A 23,589-nucleotide genomic window follows, 5' to 3' on the forward strand; every position below is an offset into this window, starting at 1 on the left:
TGCCCCCAGAAAGCGCAGAGCGTTTGTTTTTCTTAAATTCACTCAGTCTTGTGCGCGCTGTTGTTGTTTGCTGAAGTAACGAGTAAATGATTTGCTTCCCAAATTGCATAATAGCATAAATAAATGTTAAATAAAATCTAAACAATATGCATCCATTGTTTTTTATAAACAAATACAATGTGTCATGACATGCCTAAATTGCTGTATGTTAAATTAGTGCAAAAGTGAGTAGTTATTCATTTTTACAGTAGTGTAGTAATTAATCTAAGATAAGGCTTAATTTTTTTCAAAACGAATTTTCTGTGTATAACTTTGTTTTTGTTACTCTCCTTTTTGCTGTCTTTCTTAGGTAGTAAATTGTAAATAAAAAACAGTGTTGATTTTATGTGTAATACCAAGCGTCGAGTTGCCACATTGTCGTGGGTTTAGGGTAGTATATATAGGTTTGCTCACATAGGCCGTAGTTAGCACTCGATTAGCAAGCATATCAATTGCTTACAAAAACTCCGAAATAATACCAAAATAACTGCATCAGCTGCCTTTTAAGTTATGTATTTATATGTATATATATATATATATATATATATATATATATATATATATATATATATATATATATATATATATATATATATATATATATATATATATATATATATATATATATATATATATATATATATATACATATATATATATATATGACGCTGAACGCCGGGTTTGAACTACCTCAGCGGTGGTTTTCCCCTCCTAATGCTGGCAACGTTTGTGAGATACTATGCAAGTAAAAACTTCTCTCCAAAGAGGTGCCGCATTGCGGCACGCCGTTCGCACTTGACTATAAAAAGGAGGCCTCTTATCCAGCTTAAGCCAAGCGATCAGCCGACGAACTTTTTTTTAATTTTTGCCAGTACTTGGCATTGAGGATATCAATTTTTACATTCTTTCTTTGTTTACGTTTTCTCCTATATGATGACATTTTCAATTGGCAGATTTCACAGTCTTAATTATGTTCATGGGCCTATCCATTTGTATTTTCGAATGTGACCTAACCTTCTATTCGTGAATCCTGCCCCTTATCAGGATTAATTCGAACTGCACTCATTAATATGTGAATAGTTTGACCCTGCTCCTTTGTGGAATTTTCAGGGGTGAAATTTCTTTTTGAAACCAAGTGCCGCAATTTACATAACAGCTGCATATACATTAACTATGTTTGTGTTTTTAGAAATATACGCATGTACATACTAACTTTCTTAAAGTTAGTATTTTCCAGTTCTCAAATCTTATTTAATTGTGTCAAGGAACCATAAATTTATTTACTAGGTGTTTCGGCGTTTTTAGTTTTCTGGCAACGATACTTGCCGTTCAAAAACAGGGCTGTGATTGTAATGCTGTTTTATAATTATTTAAACAAATAATAGAATAAAATAAGCAATTACTTGTCATTGGCCAATATCTTTAGTTTGTCATGAATTGCACCTAATTTATGCTTCTTTTGTATTTATCCATGTTCCAATATAAACATTGCCTTGCTTCACCCCCAACTTATTATTTCATGTAAATTGAACAACCCTGTTGTTCATAATTTCCAATATGGCGGCGTCGGTACAATGACGAATATTTTGTAGCTATTCGTCGTCGTCGTTATAGGGCAGTCGGAATCGGTGTGTGTTCAATCAAACGTAGGATTTCAGGATATCATTTAAAGAATTTCCCTATAAAAACCTAATTAAATATTACAAAAATTGTATAAAATCACTCCTTGAATAATGCGAAAACGTAAATTAAAGAAGTTTTGTAAAAATTTCTGCGATTATAAGCTTTAATTTGCCATCGAAAAAATTTTATGGTGCAGACACAGCGAAGAAACCGAAAAAGAGGAAAAAAAACTTACTGAGCAAAAAAAGAATCAACATAACAAAGAGTAATTGAAAAAAATATAGTGAACATCGAATGTGTTTCGAGTAAAGTAAAGCTTGTGTGTGCGTGAGTGTGTTTTAATAAGGGAAAAAGTGGTGCGACCAATTTTTATATTGTTTCATACCCAGTGAAGAAAAATTCACCTTCAATTTGGAGAGGAGAGATCGGTCTCTTCTTCTTGGGTCGTCAACATTGTGAAAAAAGTACGTATAATCACGACTTACTTTGTTTTATAAAACAAATTATCTTAAAGAATTTGAATTACCCATAACAATTTACCTATGGCCTTCGCTTACTAAGTACCTTTTCGGCATTTTTCTTATTTTCATTCTTTGCGTTTGATGAGTGTGAAAAAAGTAAAAAGTGTCGGTGTGAGTTGTGTTTTTTGTTTTATTTCTTCTTCGAATAAGATGAGTGTTCACATTTTCCCCAGTACGCGGCGTGAGTGAGCGACTGTGTGTGGTGTGGTAGTAGAATGGAGCGAGTGGTAGCGGCGACGGACGAGTGAATGTGTGTACGTGAGTGTTTAGAAAACGAAACGACGTCAAATAAACGTCCCAACCATCCAATCCATCTCTTCTCTTGGGTGGACAAAACAATACAATACGGTTTTGTGTGCCAAAATAACAACTCTGGTTTTTTAGCCTTTTGTATATGTACTATGATTTAGAGACTACGTCTACATAAAATTAACGTACGTCATTATTTCAAAAACATGAAATAGTTTGATGCAAAAAATTTACCTACATAGTAAAAATACAATGTATTGTACATAGTGTACATGTAATTGGTTTGAAAACTGTTCTAGTAGTCTAGACTCTAGAGTGGAGTAGTCTAGCCCAGAGTTTTTGCTATTTCTTCCCACCCATCACAATCCTTTGTTTGATCAGTCGTTGGCTTTTTGATATTTACACAAAACACATACATTCACTACATTTTCTAAAAACCCCCAAAGAAAATATTAACTTGGAATATTTCCTGACTTATTTTCCGTATGTTGTTGTCGTCGTGTTCGGTCAGTTCATCATCATCCCGCGCCGCAAAAAGTGGTGAATTTTTGGTTTGTTTTTCTTTACGTCCCGTACATATTCCACCATCCATCGATTGTTGACGGCGTTTTGCATTGCATTTTATTTTGTCTATCTACGTTTTGCACGCGTTTCGTATTTGTGTGTGTATCCATTATTTTTAAACAATTCTTTTCGAATCTGTTTCGTATTTTCGCTCGCTACTAGCTGGCTGGCTGACCAAACTACTACTTCGTTCGTATTCATTGTACATTGTTTGTACATAGTTTTGTATTTATTTATTATTTTTTTTTTTTCAAAAACATAAATATTTTGATTACATATTTGCATAAGGTTTTGTGATTCGTCATCAGCTGCCTTCTATTATTGACTCCTGCAAGCACACAATTTTCGTATGACGTCGTCAATTTGTTTAAAACGATTGCATTTTTATACCCTTGAGAGCGTATGCACGACAACAAAACGCCGCTAAGCGGTGGGTGATGGCCGCAGCGGCGGCGGTGGTGGCGGCGACAGCGTCGTTGTAGTCTTCGGTGATGTCAATGTGTGTATTTTTGTACTACTGTGTGGTGTGTTGGGCATTCTTTTGATTCATAATTTTTTGGGTCAATGGACCTTAATGTTAAAAAAAGAGATTTAATTAAGTTAAACGGAAGCAAAACAACAACCTATCGACCATGTTTTGAAATTATATTATTGTTGATGTCTTTTATTGAAGTGTGTGTGTGTGTGTGTGTGACGGCGGGCCCTTTTTTGAGTGCTTTATGTTTTTTTTTGTTTGGTCTTTGCCATTTCAATCATTGATACACAAATCTTGTGTATCTAAGAGAAATAGAAGAAGAGTGTTAAAAAGGGTGTAATTGGAAAAAAATTACGAAGGTATCAAAGTGTCGTCTTAAAATTAGTTATTTAAAAGTAATTTTCCTGCAACATGGTCTGGTTTATTGATAATGGTCAGAACTCTGTTCGTGTTTCACAGTGAAAATTAAAATTTTTCAGCATGAACTATTTTGCAGCAAAAACTATGATGTTGTAACAGTTTTGTTGAGAGTTTTGGTTCCAGGGTAATAAGGTAATTATTCGAGTAGTAGTCAATTGGCTGGATAGATGAACATCGATCGATCATAGCCTACATGGTCGTACTTGAGCCAGAACTACTCTGGTTTACCGACGGAGGTTAACCTCTTTAGCTGCCATGGGTGACGAAAATGAGACGACTAAGTCTGAATTTTTGGATGACTGCTGGAGTACCAGCCCAGTAGATAAGCTAAGACAACATGTTGTTGCTACAACAGTGTGTTGTACACTGAGTCAGCAGCCATTCCTGATGAAGGACTTCATGTGGTAGTTAAAACCGGCTGCCACGCGATTGACATGTAATTGTGTTTTCGAACTGGAATGACCTTTGTCTCCTGATGAAGGTGGTCTATATGAGAACTTAGTAGACAAATGTCACAGTTCGTATTCGTGTCGCTCAGCTGGCGAGTCGACACTGGCGTTGAATAGTTCGCTAATGACCGCGTTATTGTTTTACTTGTACGTAGCCATGAAGGTTTCTGGTATGTGGCCAAGAAGGGCCAATTTTTGACTGCATGCTACGACATAAATAGTCGTAGCATTTGTGGAGTACGAGTAATGCAGTCTTATATGACCTTAAGAACTTTGGAAGAACTCACATTCATTTTCCGTCGTACTTACTCCCTCTGTCCATGTTTGGTTTTGATGATTTGGTGGCAGATATCTTCAAATTTCTTGCGGGGAAATAAGCGGCTAGATCACAGCCATGAACGTAGTTAAAGATTGGTTGGGCGGATGTAACCTACTTATTAGGCATGAATTGAAGGATGACAAAGGCAATATGGACGAGTATTTCGCGCTTGTCCTGATGCTGAGGAGTTTGATATCGAACTGGTGATAGGAGTCTTGACTGGAAAGCTGATATGAGTATGCGATGACGTGAAGGACTTGGAGACAGTCGAACACCTTTTGTGTCATTGTCATGCAATTGCGAGAAGACACGGGATAATGTGCTCCGTGCCAAAATTCTCTCCAGGCACTTAGTCCTCTTGACATTCTGGGGTTATGTAGACGCCTAATTGGACTAACTGGACAATACTATCACCGAGTCCAGGACCTGGCCTAAAATTCACTTTATAGGACGGAAATTTCATATGCAGATATTGGTTGACCCCAGTAAAACCAATCTGAAGTTTTTGCGGCAAAGGCCCTAGTACTGCCTAGGAGCCAAATAAACCTCCCCGATGGGGTGTTCTCCTACGTAGATAATATGGATATCAAATAAAATGTATTAATGACAAGTTCTTAAAGAAATAAGAACATCAAGTGGACCTCCTTCTGACTCTCAATGGGTGACACACAGCAGATGTTCTGTAGTCTCTTCTTCTTCGACGTCCTCACAGCTTCGGCAAAAGTCGTTACTGCGAACCTTCTGTCTGTCATAATGTTTTCCGATCAGACAGTGATCTGTTATGATGTATACTTTGTCTGAGGGTCTGTTTTTCAAGTCTAGATTAGGCCACATAATTTTGGAATGCTCACATTTGAATTTTGAAATATTCCTCACGTTGAGAGATCGGGGGTGAACTTTGAATTCAGAAATACGTTCTCCAGGGATGTAATGGCTGCCTGGGTGTCTGAGAATATATTTATGCCAGACGTCGTTATGACATTATATGTTAGCTATTCCACTTCTTCAATTGCAAGGATCTCCGCTTTATACACACTGCAGTGGTCGGATAACCTTTTCGATATGACCAGTCCGAGTAGATTACAATGTTTAAAAAAAAATAAAAATTGGACCCGAAATCGGAAGTGCGCCCTATAATATGCATTTTTCCCCAACAAATTTCTCTCCAGCAAACTACGTCGGCAAAAGTGATTGATGGACCTATCCCCCTTCTGTCGTGGTTGGTGATTGACTTACATAACGGAAGTGCGCCCTATAATGTGAATTTTTCCCCGACGAATCTCTCTAACAACCTGATGCATCGATATCGAGTAGAGATTTTCAGTGAGAGGCAGGGCGCAACCGGCTCATGCTTGAATACTGAGTACCTGCATAACGGGACGAGTTATTGGCACCTTTAAATCACCAATGGCTATCACATTCCCACGGTGATCGGCCCTATGGTGGCTACAACAACTGAAAACCAGAGTTGTTCTAGCTTCACTATGCTTCGACATCAGCAGCCTCCTCAGTTTCGTTTTTTCTGAATCCAAGAAGGCATCAAAACTTTGCGTTTGCACGAAATTAATGTTTTAAAAAAGTACCAAAATAAGCTGAGCCTTCCTCACACTATCATAATATATTGATAGAAATGTTAATAGACATTTGATGTATATTTTAAAATTTTTTCTTCAGTTTGAGCCCTGATTCTGCCACTATAGAAGATAGTTACCATAACGGTTATTTGTTTGAAGAAACAACAGGAATAAACAAATCCTGAAAATATCCTATGGCAAAAAATTCTCAACCTCTCCACTATTTGTACTACTTTCATGTACATGCATATGTGTGGTAGTCATACTAGGTACATACAAAAATGGTTAACCCAAGTGCAAGTGCAAAAACCAAAATATTGGAATTGTACACAATTTCAACAAACAATTGTGCATGAATGGGATCAAAGATATCAACAAGCAGCCTCAACCACACATACACATATATATGTATATAATGATGTGTGTGTTGCACCAAATAACATTACTGCACAGTGTTAGGTGAAGTTATTATGGGCAAATTTTGTTCCACACAATAATAGTCCACGTCAATCATATCCCATACCACAGAAAAAGTCTGAACATAATCCTATTCGATACGCAGGCGACATTAGAGGTTTGAAAATAAACACGATTACACACAGGGTCGCAATGTCTAATTATTACGCAGTGTGTTGTACACTGAGGCGCCAGTCCTTGCCGATGAAGGACTCCATAGTACGCACAACCGGCTGCCAAGACCCCGTAAAAGCTACCAAGAAAAAAATTGCATTACAATTTTTTTAATTTTAATTATATTTTAGTGTGATTTTGTACACACGAAATCTTACCAGCTCAAAGCACTGTGCCCAATTTGTTACAGTAAACTTAACATAGAAATATTCTTATACATATATATTGTCTGCCGTTTGTATGTGTGTATGTGAAATTGTGTGCCTGTAGCTTCGTTTGTGGGGATTTTTGGCTAAAACGAGAATGACAGTTTAAAGAAATTTCATCATGGCATTACCTACCGGGTAAAATGGGATGCAAAACGATGTATGTTCGTAACAAGACAACATACATCCAATACAACGATGATATCTTCGGCGAGGTGGTATTATGAACGAGCGCCGCATAGTGTTTATTGAATATTGTGGGGTGATAAATAAAGTTGTGCTATTAAGTATGTAGGTGTATGTGTGTGCAATTGACTTACAGCGTGTTTATTTATTTGTGTTTCCATTACAATGCTTTGGCATTACACCTTCTCGTTTTCTCACTAATGCTTCAACACCTGAGAATAACTTTGTAATCGGAGGTGGTATAGTCACTGAGAAGAGAAACATATGTATGTATGCATTTTGAATATATGTTTTTTTGTGGGAAGACACGAAAAGGAAGACCAAACAATGATGACAAAACGCGCCAGCAAAATCTCAAACTTCAATGTGTTCATGTTTTGGCGTGGTCACTGTTTTGTTTTTATTTTTTTTTTATTTCAATGCAGGTTCATTCATTTTATGTGGCGCAATTCTTTACCTTGTTATCGCCACCCTGCAGTAGTATGCGTCTCTGTAGATCCATCGCGAAGTCAAAGACTTGACGCTGCAATGACTAGATAGGAGATTTTCAGCAGTTCGAAACACTGATTTCTCAGTTCACGTGATTTCTCAGTACTTTTTGGAAATTTTCATCATTTTACTTCTACACCTTAGTATCTTCTTAAGAATCATGCCTAAAAATACTTAGTTTTCGCCTCCGGGTGAAAAGTACCAGCTTATTCTTGCTATGGTTTAGGCCAATCCCGTTGAGTTTTGCCCATCCAGCATTCTCAACGCTCCCTGGGTGAGGTCAGTGATAGAAGACAGGAATTGACCACTACCATGATGAAGAATTTGTGTCGAAGTGACTAAACTAGTCACAATCTTTCTAATTGAGCCCTGTGACAATGGATGGGAGATACGATGACCAGCAAGACGTAGCTCAAACAACTAAAAGCGTGCTAAAATCGGCCGGGCTGGATCTTGGGATCCCACCACCATGGATTCGGCAAAAAATATGGCAGCTATTTCTGGTTATAGACCGATTTGGAACGTACTTGCCACAGTTGTTGAGATTTATAACATATCACCGCATGCAAAATTTCAGCCAAATCGGGCAAAAATTGCAGCTTCCAGGGGCTCAAGAAATAAAATCGGAAGATCGGTTTATATGGGAGCTATAGACCGATTTGAGCGGTACATGGCACAATTGTTGGAAGTCATAACGGAACACTATGTGCAATATTTCAGCCAAATCGGACAAAAATTGCGGCATGTAAAATTTCTGCCAAATCGGGCGTCTTCCAGGGGATCAAGAAGTCAAATCGGCAGATCGGTTTATATGGGAGCTATGGACCGATTTGATACGTACTCGGCACAATTATTGGAAGTCATAACGGAACACTACGTGCAATAATTTGGCCAAATCAACAAAAATTGCGGCTTCCAGGGACTCAAGAAGTCAAATCGGGAGATCGATTTATATGGGAGCTATAGACCGATTTGATCCGTACTCGGCACAATTGTTGGAAATCATAACGGAACACTATGTGCAATATTTTAGCCAAATCGGAAAAAATTGCGGCTTCCAGGGGCTCAAGAAGTCAAATCGGGAGATCGATTTATATGGGAGCTATATCCAAATCTGAACCTATATGGCCCATTTGCAATCCCCAACGACCTTGCACGGGATAACTATGTTTATTGTTATCACGAGAAGCTTAGCTGCGAGCTATCGGTCGCGTCCACAGGTTGCGGATAGTGCAATAGCAGTCGCGGACAATCAGCGGTATCGAGTGGAGAGGCTCAGTGAGAGGCCAGCCTGCGCCGGCTCTTGTATAAATACTGAGTGCCTATGATGCTCAATATGACAAGGCGAGTTTTTGGCGCCTTTAAATAACCAATGGCCACCATGTTCCCGCGGCGATCGGTCTTTGGACAGGAACGGACTTTTGTTCACCATTACGCGTCCGATCGCTATCGTGATTTCGATAGATGAACGGACGGACATGGCTAGAACGACCCAGGATGTCAAGACGATGGTGGTGTTACAAACGGAATGACTAGATTAAAGATTAGTATAAAAATCACTTCAAGGAATCGATGGCATATACTATTGAACATAGCAGTCATTACTATAACTTAAGCTAGCATTTTGACGATCTTCACTCCCTTGAAAACCAATAGCCCCTATAAAGTTTCTCCCTTCCATTCAATTTTGTTTTTTTTACCAATAAGTCCTTTTTTATTCGGCACACATCTTCCTGCAGCACCTTCAACTTACTCTCAATCATATAAATTTGTTTAAACACTTATTTTCTTTTTGTTATCGCAAAAAAAACTTGAATGAATTCCATATCTTGTCACTTAAATTGGTCTTCCGCGCCGCACCTGCTTGGCGCACAGTTTAAAGCTCTACGTCACTATGTTCTCGCTTTCTTTTATTTATTTTTGTTTTTTTTTTCGTTTTGTTTTTTCTGCCTTGAACATGCCATACAAACATTCTTATGTCAAAATATTTTGTACGTTGTGGGGTTTTCCTCTATCTCTGTGTAGGTACATATATATGTGTTTCTTTGCCCCCATATCATGCTCCGTATATCATACGCCTTGGTGTTTCTAGTTTTCTCTTTTCTCTCTCTTCTTTTTTGGCTACTGTGCTTGGGTTTTATTGTGATTGTTAATCATGCCTGTTCTTCTTTTGTCGTTTAAACTGACTTTTTGTGCGAACTTTTGAGATTCCGTCATTAAAATGGTTTTGGGAGTTTTGTGTGTATTTCTATGAAATGCAATTTCATTGGTTTGCTGTTTTTGTATATACATACATGCATGTATTTGTATGTGTGTGTATCTGAGGGATATATTTGTTGCTTTGACAGACAAAATTTCTCGTGAAATTTACCAATTGCAACAAATGGGAAGTGTTTTTTATAATTCTAATGAAAATAAAAAAAGTTTATGGAGAAATCTTAATGTTTATAATAAGGGACGTATATAAAATATAGAGGAATATTTTTATTCCCTTAAAATGAGCTATAAAATATCAAACTAAATCTCAATGCTGTTGTGGAGGGTGTATAATAATCGAAAACAAAAAAATAAATCCCACATCGAGAGTATCGCCGAATTGGCATGTTCAGACCCACGCTGTTGCTGATGTATTCACATTGCCTGTAGAGGTAGCGATCCTCGTCATAGTCCTAAAGAGGAGTAAATTCGTTCTGGTCCATAGGACCGATCGCTGCGAGAAAGTGATGGCCATTGCTTATTTAAAGGCGCCGTGTTATAAGTCCAGTGTGGTAACTTAAGGACCAAGCGAATCCAGGTAAGGTTGAAAAGAGGGTGCAGATATTAATCCGCCCCATGCCACTATGGACATACACTTGAGCCAGTAATCGGCTTGTTGTGCGCTCTAAAAAGTATTAAGTAACCTCTAAAAAGAAAATGTTAAGTTAGGAATGCTACTTACAAAATCCTTAATTGTTTTCAATACCACTCCCGTTTCGCTGTTCCACAATGTTGCATGCACATTCGTCGCCCACCCCCTTAACTCCGACTGCGTTGACCCGAAACGCTTCGGGTTAACCAAGTTTATTGACGGCCGTCCTATTGGCTTCACCGCCAAATCGTCTGCTCTTTCATTTCCCCTTACTCCGTTATGGCCGGGCACCCAAATGATGCTATCCTCAGAGAAGGCGTAAATCTCCTTCTTACACTGCAAGACTTGGTGACCTTACCGTTCTGGTTGTAATTGCCCTTATGGCAATTTTACTGTCGTTAAAGATGTTCACACTCGACGTCCTTGCGTTAGCACCACACCACTTCACGCATTCCCTGATCGCCCGGATCTCCACCTACAGGATCGTATTATGGCCAGGCAGTCTAAAACAGATCTCAGTCCCTGGTTCTCAATTTAGACCCCCAGGCCCACTCTGTACTCTAGTTTTAATCCATCCGTGTAACATATTCTTCCAGATGGATGGCAATACTAGGGTTCCGCCAATCCAAGACTGTGCCGATGGCAGCAGTGCCTCGCACTCGACTTCATCTCAGGTATCCGATCGGAAATCTCTTCCCTTCCTTCCAGGTTTCCTATCGTCGCCTCGATTATACCGCAATGGTATGAGCTGCTCCTATCATCAATCCATTCTCCCATCGCCTTAAGTCTCACAGCCGCAGTGGCTGCCTCACACTTTATCTGTATGTCAATGGGTCGGATATCTAGAATTGTCTCCAGTGCCCTAGTGGGCGTGGTCCCCATCGCTCCGCCTATGCCAAGACAACATGTTCTCTGAACCTTTTGTATGGTCCTTATGTTGCACTTTTTCTTCATAGCAGTCTACCAAGCTACTGACCTAAGTATTTGACCTTGTCAGATATTGAAATCGTCTTATTGAGGAAATGTGATGCGTTAAAATGGCACACCTTCGTCTTCCTCGTGAACAGGCATATTTCAGTCTTCTATGGGTTAACATTGAGACCTCTGGGTCTAGCCCAGTCATATGTCATATGCAAGACCCTTTCGGCCCTTCTGCATAGCTCATTCGGATCCTTACCCCTTAGAAGTATTACAACATCGTCTGCGTAGCAGACAGGTTCAAATCCCTCCTCCCTTTATGGTGGTCACCCATAGGAGTGGCGATAAAATGCCCCCTGTGTGGCGTAACTTGTGCACTTTCTCCCTTATATTTATGCCACGGGACACACAATTTATCCACCTGTTTCTTAGCATATGGTACTGATCTAAGGGTTGGATCAGTGTGTCGGACATTGTTAAAAGCCCCTCGATGTCAATGCATACCGCCAGGGTGTACATTTTGGCATCGAAGGATTCTTCTATTTTATGCACAACCTCGTGCAGCGCAGTCTTCACCGGCAGTTCGCTGGATGTCTACCCTTTATCATGGTGTCCACAATAAGTTCCATGGTTTTGAGTAGAAAGAACGTAAAGTTCATGGGTCTGTAGGCCTTCGGTGTCGCGTAACTTGCCTTGCTGGGCTTGGGTATAAACACCACCCTTGCCACCTGCCAGGCTTTCGGAGTATATACAAGTCTTAGGCACGCTGTGAAATTTTCGCCAGATGAGGCGCCAGATACTCTGCCTCTTTCTGTAGGAACGCCGGAAATATTCCATTAGGTTCGGGTGACTTAAATGGTTTGAAGCTCCTCAAGGATTCATTGACCACAAAAGTATTATGTTATCATTGAGATTTTTGTAGTGTTTCAAAAAGTAATCGCGAAAAACATGCGTTTTCATCTGTGAAAAACGAACGTAGCGCCAGTCTTTGTAAAGTTTCGAGATGTAATCGTGAAAAACATGGGTATTTTGCCGTGAATCAGGAACTTAAAACATACCTTAAGGGTAAAAATTTACAAAGGTTTATTTAAAAGACATTGAGAAATAGGTTTTACGATTTTTTCATATTTTGTTACGAAACAGCTGAGACGCTATTATGCCTGCCTCATTGACAGTTAAAGTGCCAGATTTTCTTTTATATTAAAAAAATGTAGTCACCTTGAAAATTATTGCTTTTCACATTGTGTTTTTGCGATAATAATATTGACATTGATTATTTTATTTTCTTCCATGGGAAGTAGATGATTGCTTTCTACGAAATGTTGGCTTTGTATAATTCAATAAGTCATTTGATTACTGTTATCAGCAATATATATATAGCGAAATGTATGAGTGTTGATTTTATTTTTACATACATATACATACATACATAGGTATACCTACTACAACTGCTATAAATTAATTTATAAACAACTACAAACAGGTATATTAGTTTAATATCAAGTTAGCAAAAATAGAATCTGTGGAATTGTTTACAGTTAACTTTTTTTCTCTTTAAAACTATCTCAAGATCCAACAAGGAACAAATGCGCTAAAACAAAAGTCATTCACATTTTTGTATTTTTGGCCAAGGCCTGAACGTAAAATTATACCTATAATAGTATCACTTTTTTTTTTCTTTTTCTAACTTCTTGTTTGGTGTTTACTATTACAACTTTTTCGTTTTCATCTTGTTGAATTGAGTTTTTTGTTTGTTTGTAACATTCTCTTTGTGGTATGAAAACATGTTGCCGCTGTTGTTGTTATTGTTGTCGTCGTCGTCATTCCCGCTACCGACTGCTTGTGTACACATACACGCAGCACAAGTAGTTGCCGTGAGGTGATTTGCGGAAAAAAGTGTTGCCAGTAGAATAAAAAAAAGAAAACAAAAACCAGAAGCATGCCAGACAATTTTACGTCAGATGGATGGTGAATGTCAAATACACCGACGGCAGTAGAGCGTTCTCAACATATTTGCAGTTACTGTGCACAGTATTTTATGTGGAATAATTAGTTATGGCAAAAATGAGAAAAGGCAAAAAAAAACTTATTTAGCTGGTCAATCTGTAGCAAAAATGTAAGAGAATATGAATGATGTTGCTCTTTTGCAGGGAATCCGTATAAGAAAAGTTCGGGTAGTAGCAAATAAGTGTGGTCAACTGACAGTAAAACTTGTATTGCACAAAGAGAGAGTTAAGTTAAACCATCGGGGGTTTAGGGGAAATGAGAGATAGAAGTTGTCGATACCCAAGCTAGTAATAAATTACCGAATGACATCTAAATCTTATCTAATCTAATATAATCTACGAAGCGACTAAGTGAGGTATTCACTCCAATGAAGAGGCTGATTTCAAAACTGGGGTAAAATTAAAACAGGCCCAAAGACCCTGAAATTATGGAATCTTGGCATAGTATTCCTAAATCGCTCATAGCTGACATGTTACTGGTTGGAGGTAGTTTCTGTCAAATACTTCCGGCTTAGGGCTTTTAATGACAAGATCGTTTCCACTTCATGTTGTCACATATTTGCATGGGGAGGTAGAGATTCTCGTCAAGCTTCTATAGGCGATCAAGGTATTTTTTGTGCTTGTATAACTCACCTTGACCGCCCTGCCTCTCACAGAAACTCTACACTTACTGCTGATAGTCTGCGATTGCACTTGCAGGTACTCCATATACATGCGGATCATTTCATTAATTGCAACCTTTTGAAGCCTCCGGTAGCTCTCAGCTAAGCTTGCCATGATAACGATGGTTGAGAGCTCAAAGTTCCTAACTGTGTGGTTTTTGTTGCTGCAATATATTGCGTTCTATATTTCGTCTGCTTGGTTTTGCTGTATATCCTTTTTTATTTAATTGCTTATGACAGAACATGTGTCCCCTTAGCCGAACTTAGAATAGATTTACAAATGACTCGATCTTCTGCGTTTTTTCTAAAATTTTTTACACAAAGTATGAAGATGTACACAATTTAATCTTTCTGATCGCCTATAAAAGACTTCTTCGCTGGAGCTTCTTCAAGCTAACGCAATCGTTGTATTTTGATAGGTTTAACTATGCTTACGTCGTCATACAGCTCATACGTGGTTCATACGACGCTAATACTTTCCATCAATGTAAACTGGCTCATAAATTTTACGAAAAATCTTTCTCTCAAACGTTCCAGGCACTACCTGGTCTGCTTTCCCAAGTACCTATGTCATGGGACCATATAACAACACGGGTAATATCAGTTTTTTGTATAGTGTAATCTTCATTTGGTGGCCTTCTTTCTAAACCGCTTGCCTTATTTAAAGTGACATCTGTTTGCCAATATTATTCTTATTTCAAAACAGGTGTCATTCGTTTCGGATACGGCGGTGCCCATTTTTTTTTGCCCATGAACATTCCACTAAGGAACAGGGGCCATCTTCTCACATATCAATGAGTGCAGTCCGATTCAAGCTCAATGATAAGAGGCCTCCATTTTATAGCCAAGTCTGAACGGTGTGCCGCAGTGCGACACCTCTTTGGAGAGAAGTTTTACATGGCATAGTACCTCACAACTGTCGCCAGCATTAGGAGGGGAAAACCACCGCTGAAAATTTTTTCTGATGGTCTCGCCAGGATTCGAACCCAGGCGTTCAGGCGCTAACCTTTGCGCTACGGTGGCCTCCAATAGGTCACGTAAATGCACCCTAACATCTCTGGGCGATGGATGGCGATTGTGATGGTACTTGTGATAGCAGTCCAGTAGATACAGATTAGACAGCATAAAATAGTGCCTTGGACCGGCGACTACACAAATAAATCGTAAACTAACGTTGTACGCCCGGCTGGAAGGACGTGTTGGCGATGTCCTTAAAAAGCGTGCCATTACTGACTGTATCGTATGCTTTCGACAGGTCCAGAGCCACTGGGAACGGCCCCAGTTATAAGGAAACAGATCCATTTAACCGATTTTTCACAATGGATTTACTGTGGACCCCAGAATGGATATCCAAGTGATCTCTGATTTGGCTAATCAATCAAAATACAGTTCAAAAATGTTGACGCATTTTCTTTTAAATAATCCAATTATATTGGGTTGCCCAAAAAGTAGTTGCGGATTTTTCATATAGTCGGCGTTGACAAATTTTTTCACAGCTTGTGACTCTAATTGCATTCTTTCTTCTGTCAGTTATCAGCTGTTACTTTTAGCTTGCGTGTAAAAAAAGTATATTTGATTAAAGTTCATTCTAAGTTTTATTAAAAATGCATTTACTTTCTTTTAAAAAATCCGCAATTACGTTTTGGGCAACCCAATATTTCTCGATATTTTGCCCAACTAGCTTTCGTGAAACTATTCTGCTTTATTTCAATAAGCAGACAATTGTTGAAGATTATCGGCAAAATATTTTCACCATGATGAATGCAAACTTTTATACTAACATACACTTTAATATGTATGTATCTACCACATACTACATGTCATGATGCCAGTGCAGATGATTGTTTTTGTTTCATCTACTCATTCTGCTACGCCTTTAGTTCCCCTCTTTTTCATTATTATTTTTGTTTATTGTTGGCGGGAGCAAAATCCATTTATTTTCTACACCAGCTATTTATGCTCTTTTGTTGTTTTTGTTGTACACATTCATTCTGAAGTTGGCCGTACACGTCGTAGTAAGTTCGTTTTAGTTGATACCATCAACTGCCATAGCGAGAGAGGTTGGTGGGATGTTTGCAAAAACAAAACTAAAGAGTATTCTATACATGTGTGCGTACATGTATTATTTCAAGTTTAGTTTTGTTTTTCATTTTATTTTTGTTTTCTTTTCGCTGTTAAACTTATTTGATATTTTTATTATTTGTTTTTATTTTAGTTTTCCAATTGTTATTGTTGTATGAATTTTTAGTTTGTAGAGGTACATTTATGATATTTTGTGATTTGATTGTTAGTTGATTGCCGGTTAAACTTGTTTTCTAAAATGCATTTGATTTTTGATTGTTATAAGTCGCTCACTTCTTTTCAAGCTCTGATTGTTTCTTATCGCTCTCTCTCTCTCCCTCTATGCTTAATTGCAATCTATTTGGCTGCTTTGTTTGTCTCTTAAAAAACGGCAATTTGAAGCCTTTGACATTTAAAATGTATGTTCTCAATAAACCAAATATATTTTTTAATGTAGCTTAAGTGGTAGTGAATAAATTGAACACATACATATTTGCATGCGAGGTGAGATGAGAGACTCATGGGTCGGCTTCTGGAAATCGGTGGAGGAGGAGGACGAGAGTGTTGTTTTAAGACCCGAATATCTGAGGTATGATTAAATTTGGACGGAGTGTAGTTCCAAGACCCTCCAACTCGTGGCTACGACACATTTTCTGTGTGGACCTGTTATTTCCGATGTTACATATACATGATTTAAGAGTCCCTTCGCTTCTGGAGAATTGGATTGATGCTATGCTTAATGGTAGAATAACCAATAACCAATGACCAATGCTTCACTGATATTTTGATAGGAGACACTTGGTGCTCTTGGTTATCAATGAGATTCTCAGGTCCTTTGATGAGGAGAGAGTGAATATTGTTGGTTATGCTGATGGCTTCGTTATTTCGGCTATCTCGGCTATCTCCTTCAGCGTGCCATGAGAAAGATGTCTAGATGGGTGAGGGCCAATGGTCTTGGTATAAACCTCAAAAGCTAGTGCTACTCACTAAAAGGGGGACGTAATTAAATTCAGGGAAACGTCGTGCATGTAGTGGAGCTGGGGCTCTCTCGCGAGTCTAAATACCTAGGCGTTACTCTTTACCAGAAGTTGAACTGGAGAAATAACGTTGAGAAGAAAGTAAAAAAGTGGCTGAATGTGGTCTTCTCTGGTCGTAACTTGATAGGCAGGAGTTGGTAACATAGAACGGAGAGGTCCAATATATGAATGCTTATGTGGTTCGGCCTATGGGTGCCTGGTGTGGCGCTTGGCACTGTAGAGGATGACTCTTCGTCCTATGAAGGATAAGGTATTGCGGCGGTGCTGATATCGGGGGCGAGGAGGTATGATCCGAGACCTCTGCATCTGTACGAGGAGTGGGCGGCGTTGAAGACTGCCCTCAGACTAAAGGAGTCAGGGGCATAGTGCTCTTCGGATTTCGGTAACGAACACAATGGAAAAGAGGTTGTTGTTGTTGGTTATATTGAATTCTTGAAAATATCGTGGGGATAAACCTCCTGTTAACAAATTTGCATTCCTCATACACTTTTGTGGTAATTTAGAAGATATGGCAACATTATTCGGCAATTAGATTGTGCGCGTACTCGAAAATTTGCACAAATGTAAGAATCCAAAACAGCTATGCAGAAGGACCGAAAGGGTTTGGAGATGGCACACGACAGGCCTAGACCTAGAGGTCTCAATGTTAACTCAGAGCAGACTGAAATCTGCCTGAAATGCGTTCTGAATCCCAGGGTACTCGACTGACTCTACAGGAGCGCGATTAGACCATTACTTACTTAAGTAGTTTGGTGGAATGCGATGGAGAAAAAATGCAAAGTAAGTGCAATACAACCGCCTCAGAGAACATATTATCTTGGCATAGGCAGAGCGATGAGGACTACGCCCACTAGGGCACGGGAGACTTTTCTAGATATCCGACCCATAGACCTACATATTAAGTGCAAGGCAGCCACTGCGGCAATGAGACTTAAAGCATGAACACAGTAAAATGGCCATAAGGGCAATAATGACCACGGTAAGACCACGAACAGTCTTGCAATGTAAGGAGATTAACACGACGAATGCGCATGTAACCTATGGGGAGATCTAGATCATGAGAAGACGAGGCTATGACTAAAAGGAAGTAAGAGGAGGTCAGTATAGCTTTCGGTATCATAAGGTAATACAAAAGACTACGAGCTCAGTTATGTAAATTGGTGCGGCAAATGATAACATGTGTAGGGCATGAGGAAAAAAATGGTTGTAGTTGTTCTTGTAGCAGTGTATGTACACTGAGGCGGCAGCCCTTGCCAATGAAGGACTCCATCGGGTCAATCCGGTACGTACAACTGGCTGCCATGGGATTGTTTTTAGTATTTATATCGCACAACAAGCCGATTACTGGCTATAGCGGGCGGATTAATAACCGCAACCTCTTTTCAACCTAACTCAAACTATGACTCTTCATAACGTGTTTTTGTTCTCAGTCCTTACGTTCGTACATAACAGATGAAAGTACAATTAATGACTGAAAGAATATAGCACAAGTGTTGGTGTAGGTCAGTTGATTTAAATAAAAATTTCAACATAATATTTCAATAAATTTAATAATTTCCCATTGCAAAATTTATTACCAAATAAAATTTCAGAACCGGCATTTCTATGACAAAACAATGATCTCCGGTTGTAAAACTGCACCAACAGGTTATTATAGCACATAAAAGTAAAAAAGGCAAACCAATGACGTATCCATAGATAACAAATGTATAAACGCTATTCAAATGTTGAAATACGAAAACAATTAAATGTCATGGAGCCAACGATAAATGTATGATTTATTAACACCACGATAAGAAACTGATAAAACTTATTTACTTTCGCGTGTTTTTTTTTTGAGATTTCCTTCAATTGGCAAAAATTTCGTCAATTTGTAATAGGAACCTTAGTAGAACTAGGTAGTGATGTAGGGTTATTATCATACCAAAAACATGTAAGCTCACATAACTCTTAAAAAAATTCTTTAGAAAGCACAACCACAAATTGTGGTCGAGAACATTAGTGGAGCAGTAATCCAACTTAAGGAGACCAGCATAGTTCTTTTCAGCCGACATAAGCTAACCACAGTGGCACCTATTTCTTTGGAAGGAAAAGACGCAATAGGGAAGTAGTCTCTAATGGGATCTGGTTGGTTCAATTGTAGGAATTCGAAGTGTAAAATGCCGCTATATATGTACGTCAAACATAAATGTCAAACATATGTTATTTAAAAAAAAGACCTTGTCAAAAATTATTGTCTGTCATACTTAAACACAGTAAAATTGCTTATTTATATTAAACCTTTTAGATCATTTAATATGTTGCTTAATTAAATGGGGGAAACTACTTTCTGAGTCATGCCATAGCAACCTTTAGCATTATATCGTACATTTTTTACATATAGAAACACACAAAAAGAGAACCTAAAGTCCTTTTGTTTATTTATTTGTTTTCTTTATTGTATTTTATATTTATTTACCATATGGTGACTTGTTTTGTTTGTAAACACTTGGAGTTTTAGCACTAGTTTTTTTTTTTGCTCTTGCTTCTTTTATACCACTATAAACCGCCACAAGCTCCCTGTATTCTCACAAACATTCGTACCTTGTACGAGTTATCTTACCATATACATACAGTGGAGGAGGTAAGTGAATGTGCAAGTAGAGAAATGGGAATTTGTAAACACCACAAAATGTGGTGTGTATGTACATACAAATGCCAAGAATAACATCGTCTTAGAATATTCCTACGTAGCGTAACGTTATTTTGAAGCGTGTCGCGTAAATATGTGACAACCCTCCCGTCCACTACATTTTGCTCTCTGGATTTTGTTAACGGCATAATGCATACCACCTCCCACTCTCTCTCCCTCTCTACATAACTTTACTTTGGTGTACACAATATTTCTTATCTATTTGTTTTTGTTTGCTTTTTATATTACCCATTCGGACCAAGAGTATTTGCAAAATTCTTATTGAACAAATTGTTTACTTTTCACGAATGCGTGTATATTTATAAAGGTATGTATGTATGAAAGTAACATACATACTTTAATGCTGAATGAACTATTGTACATACATATATACCTATACATATATGCTTCACATCGCTACGTTGATATGTTGTAAATATAAACAGAAAACATGTTTGTAGGTTTGTAAGTATATACCTGTTACGCGCCTTCTTCTATTCTTTGTTGACATAATAATCATGCTCAAACAAGGCTTTTACCATCACTTTTTCACGCAATGTATAAAAAATACGTTGTTTTCTACATTTTCATTTTGTCAAACTATTGCGAAATAATATATTTATGAATAATATACCTCCAGCACATACCTAAATAAGAACTACACATTGGTCAATGAAATCTTATTTAGCAACGAATTTTATTCCAATTGCTTTGTTCGATTCTTTTAATGAGTCAACCTCTCATATGTCTGAGCAGACAGTCGTTATAATCTGCTTGGTTAAAAACCATTCGCATTCGGTGTCGGCGCTTTTCTTTATCTCTGTCAGTTTGACGGCATGTGTGGCACTTTGCACCGCCTTGTTAAGTGACTTTGCAACGGTGCATTTAACCCACCAGTTTGTGATGAAGAGGGGGTATATGTGTGTATGTATAAAACATGCATGTGTTGTGTGATTTTAAATCTGTGCGAATGTGTAGATGTATTATTGAAAGCTTTACAAATTTCATTCATGGCGTTGTTTTGGACCTTAATCTAGTAAATATTTACCTCTAAAACGTGCGTTTCTTCATTCTGTGGTGATCAATTATGCGGTTAGGAAAGTTGTAGGTAACAATTTCTAATCTTATCGAAAACAGTAGCATTAAATACTTTAGATATTCGTTGTCATTGCAGAATCTGATGGTTATCAGCACCTTTATTGGAATCGATAAAAAAAAAAAACAATTTGGATTTTACTAAAACCAAATCGGAGATCTGAATAATTGCAATTTAATTTTATTGTGAAAAAGGCGCGATATTTGCAATGTAACAGTGTATTGTTAGTGTTATTCACCAGGGATGGAAAATGCAAATTTTGATATGGTACTAAAAGTTAAATTTTGGACAGAAAGGGTACTTTCAATTTTTTCATAAAGATTTCAAAAGTATGCGAGTGCAAAAATTTTAAATTTGCCTTTGAACAAGCCATCAACGATTAGCGGGGATATAATTCTCATATCAATGAGTGCTGTCAAATACAGCTCTAAGCTCAATGAAAAGGAGCTACGGAGCCTCCTTTATGATCGATTCGGTACGAATTGCCGTAGTACAGAACTTTACAGGGGAGATTACCTAAGGTACTTACCTCACATGTTGCCAGCACTTGAAGGGGAAAACACCTCTAAAACATTTTTCTGATGTTTTCGCCGAGATTTGAACCTCGACTTTCAACATCAGAGGCAGACATGCTAAAATCCGTCCCACGGTAGACACGAGTAGGTTAGGATAGCATTAAATTCAGTGCATCATATGGTGTCGTCCTTAGTGCGGCTGTGATGCACAACCGGATTCAAAGGATGACCCTTTGAATCCGGTTAAGTATTGAGCAGTAGGTGGATTTTTGAAGTGTCGTCCTCCAGACTACCAGACTGTAAATGGAATATTCTCTCCAACCAAGGAGACAGGTTCCACTGTAGGCAACTTGTATCTCCTGCTGAAAAGAACTAATTCTGTCTTGCACGGCCATAAAGCATCTTTTAGTAAGTAAGTTATTAATTAACTTTCTTACGGTAGAGTTGATGCCTAGAAACTACAACTACTTCATGATTGATGTTGGTTTTACATTACTGGATGTCAAGAAATGCTACTATTGTGTACTCCTTAATAGCAAGAGCCGACTAGGTCTTGCAGGTCTGTTTCATATGCATGCTGCTGCCGCGACAGGCGACCTCCAGGGATCTTTGCCCTAAGATATGTTTCTATCAACCTCTCAAGAGTCTTCAGCATAAAGGATGGCAGACTAAAAAGACGAAAAAACTTTTGGCCTTCGTGTGGTAAGGTTATCCTGCTTTCAGAATGAAAATGACCTTCGTGTCCCTCCACCCCACAGGTATATATAATTCTCAGTTAAACTTCTGCATTACCGATAGCAAATATTACCCTTGAACATTGCACTAAGAAACATCAGCAAACTTCTCAGATATCAATGAGTGCAGTCTGATTCCAGTTTAAGCTCAATGATAAGGGGCCTCCTTTTTATAGTCGAGTCCAAACGGCGTGTCGCAGTGCGACAGCTCTTTGGAGATAAGTTTTAACATGGCATAGTACCTCACAAATGTTGTCAGCAAAAGGAGAGGAAAACCACCGCTAAAAATTTTTTTTGATGGTCTCGTCAGGATTCGAACTCAGGCGTTCAGCGTCATAGGCGGACATGCTAACCTCTGCACAACGGTGGCCTCCTATTCTGTAGTAATGCCGGAAATATTCAATCAGGCCCTAGAGATTTAAATGCTGAAAAGACACATATGCAGGTTTCCAGTAATCGATATGTAGTACAGATGAAATTCCGTTAACCCTCTGACCGTTGAGTCATCAGCTGCCGTTATAAGGTCTCTATGGACCTTGTACTTTTTGTATGGAATTTTATATTAAAACGCATTTTTTTTATTTTTAAACATCAATATCCCCAGGGACCTTCGCACCCGCCGGAGGATTAAAGACTTGTTTAGAATCTAAGATGCCCAAGAAAAGTTCCGTTTTTATACTCACCACCGAAGGATGGGGGTATATTCATTTTGTCATTTCGTTTGCAACACATCGAAATATCCATTTCCTTGATCAGCGTAAAAATCAAAGACGATCTAGCCATGTCCGTCCGTCTGTCTGTTGAAATCACGCTCTTTAAAAATAGATATATTGAACTGAAACTTTTCACAGGTTATTTTTTTTTTGTCCATAAGCAGGTTATGTTCGAAGATGGGCGATATATTGAACTATATCTTTATATAGCCCCCATATAGACCGATCCGCCGATTTAGGGTCTTAGGCCCATAAAATCCACATTTATTATCCGATTTTGTTGAGTTGTGTTAGGCCCTTCGACATCATTCTTCAGTTTGGTTCAGATCGGTCCAGATTTGGATGTAGCTGCCATATAGACCGATCCGCCGATTTAGGGTCTTAGGCCCATAAAATCCACATTTATTATCCGATTTTACTGAAATTTGGGACAGTGAGTTGTGTTAGGCCCTTCGACGTATTTCTTTAATTTGGCTCAAATCGGTTCAGATTTGGATATAGCTGCCATATAGACCGATCTCTCGATTAAGGGTCTTGTGCCCATAAAAGGCGCATTTATTGTCCGATGTCGCCACAATTTGGGA

General features: G+C 38.4%; 1 protein-coding gene across 7 annotated transcripts in view; it reads left to right on the forward strand.

Moving 5' to 3' along the window:
- Window positions 1-131: 131 nt before the first annotated feature.
- Window positions 132-23,589, forward strand: part of LOC106095794 (serine/threonine-protein phosphatase 4 regulatory subunit 3) — a 45,260-nt gene continuing 21,802 nt past the window's right edge. For 3 of the 7 annotated variants that reach the window (XM_013263160.2, XM_059362091.1, XM_059362085.1), the window contains exon 1: window positions 1,692-2,126. The gene's annotated coding sequence lies outside the window, so the exon portion shown is untranslated. Of the gene's footprint in view, window positions 225-1,691; window positions 2,127-23,589 lie in introns of those variants that run through there. The other 4 variants (XM_059362087.1, XM_059362088.1, XM_059362089.1 and 1 more) reach the window with 4 other exon arrangements.

The sequence above is a fragment of the Stomoxys calcitrans genome, chromosome 2, assembly GCF_963082655.1.
Source record: "Stomoxys calcitrans chromosome 2, idStoCalc2.1, whole genome shotgun sequence".
Classification (NCBI taxonomy): Eukaryota; Metazoa; Arthropoda; class Insecta; order Diptera; family Muscidae; genus Stomoxys; species Stomoxys calcitrans.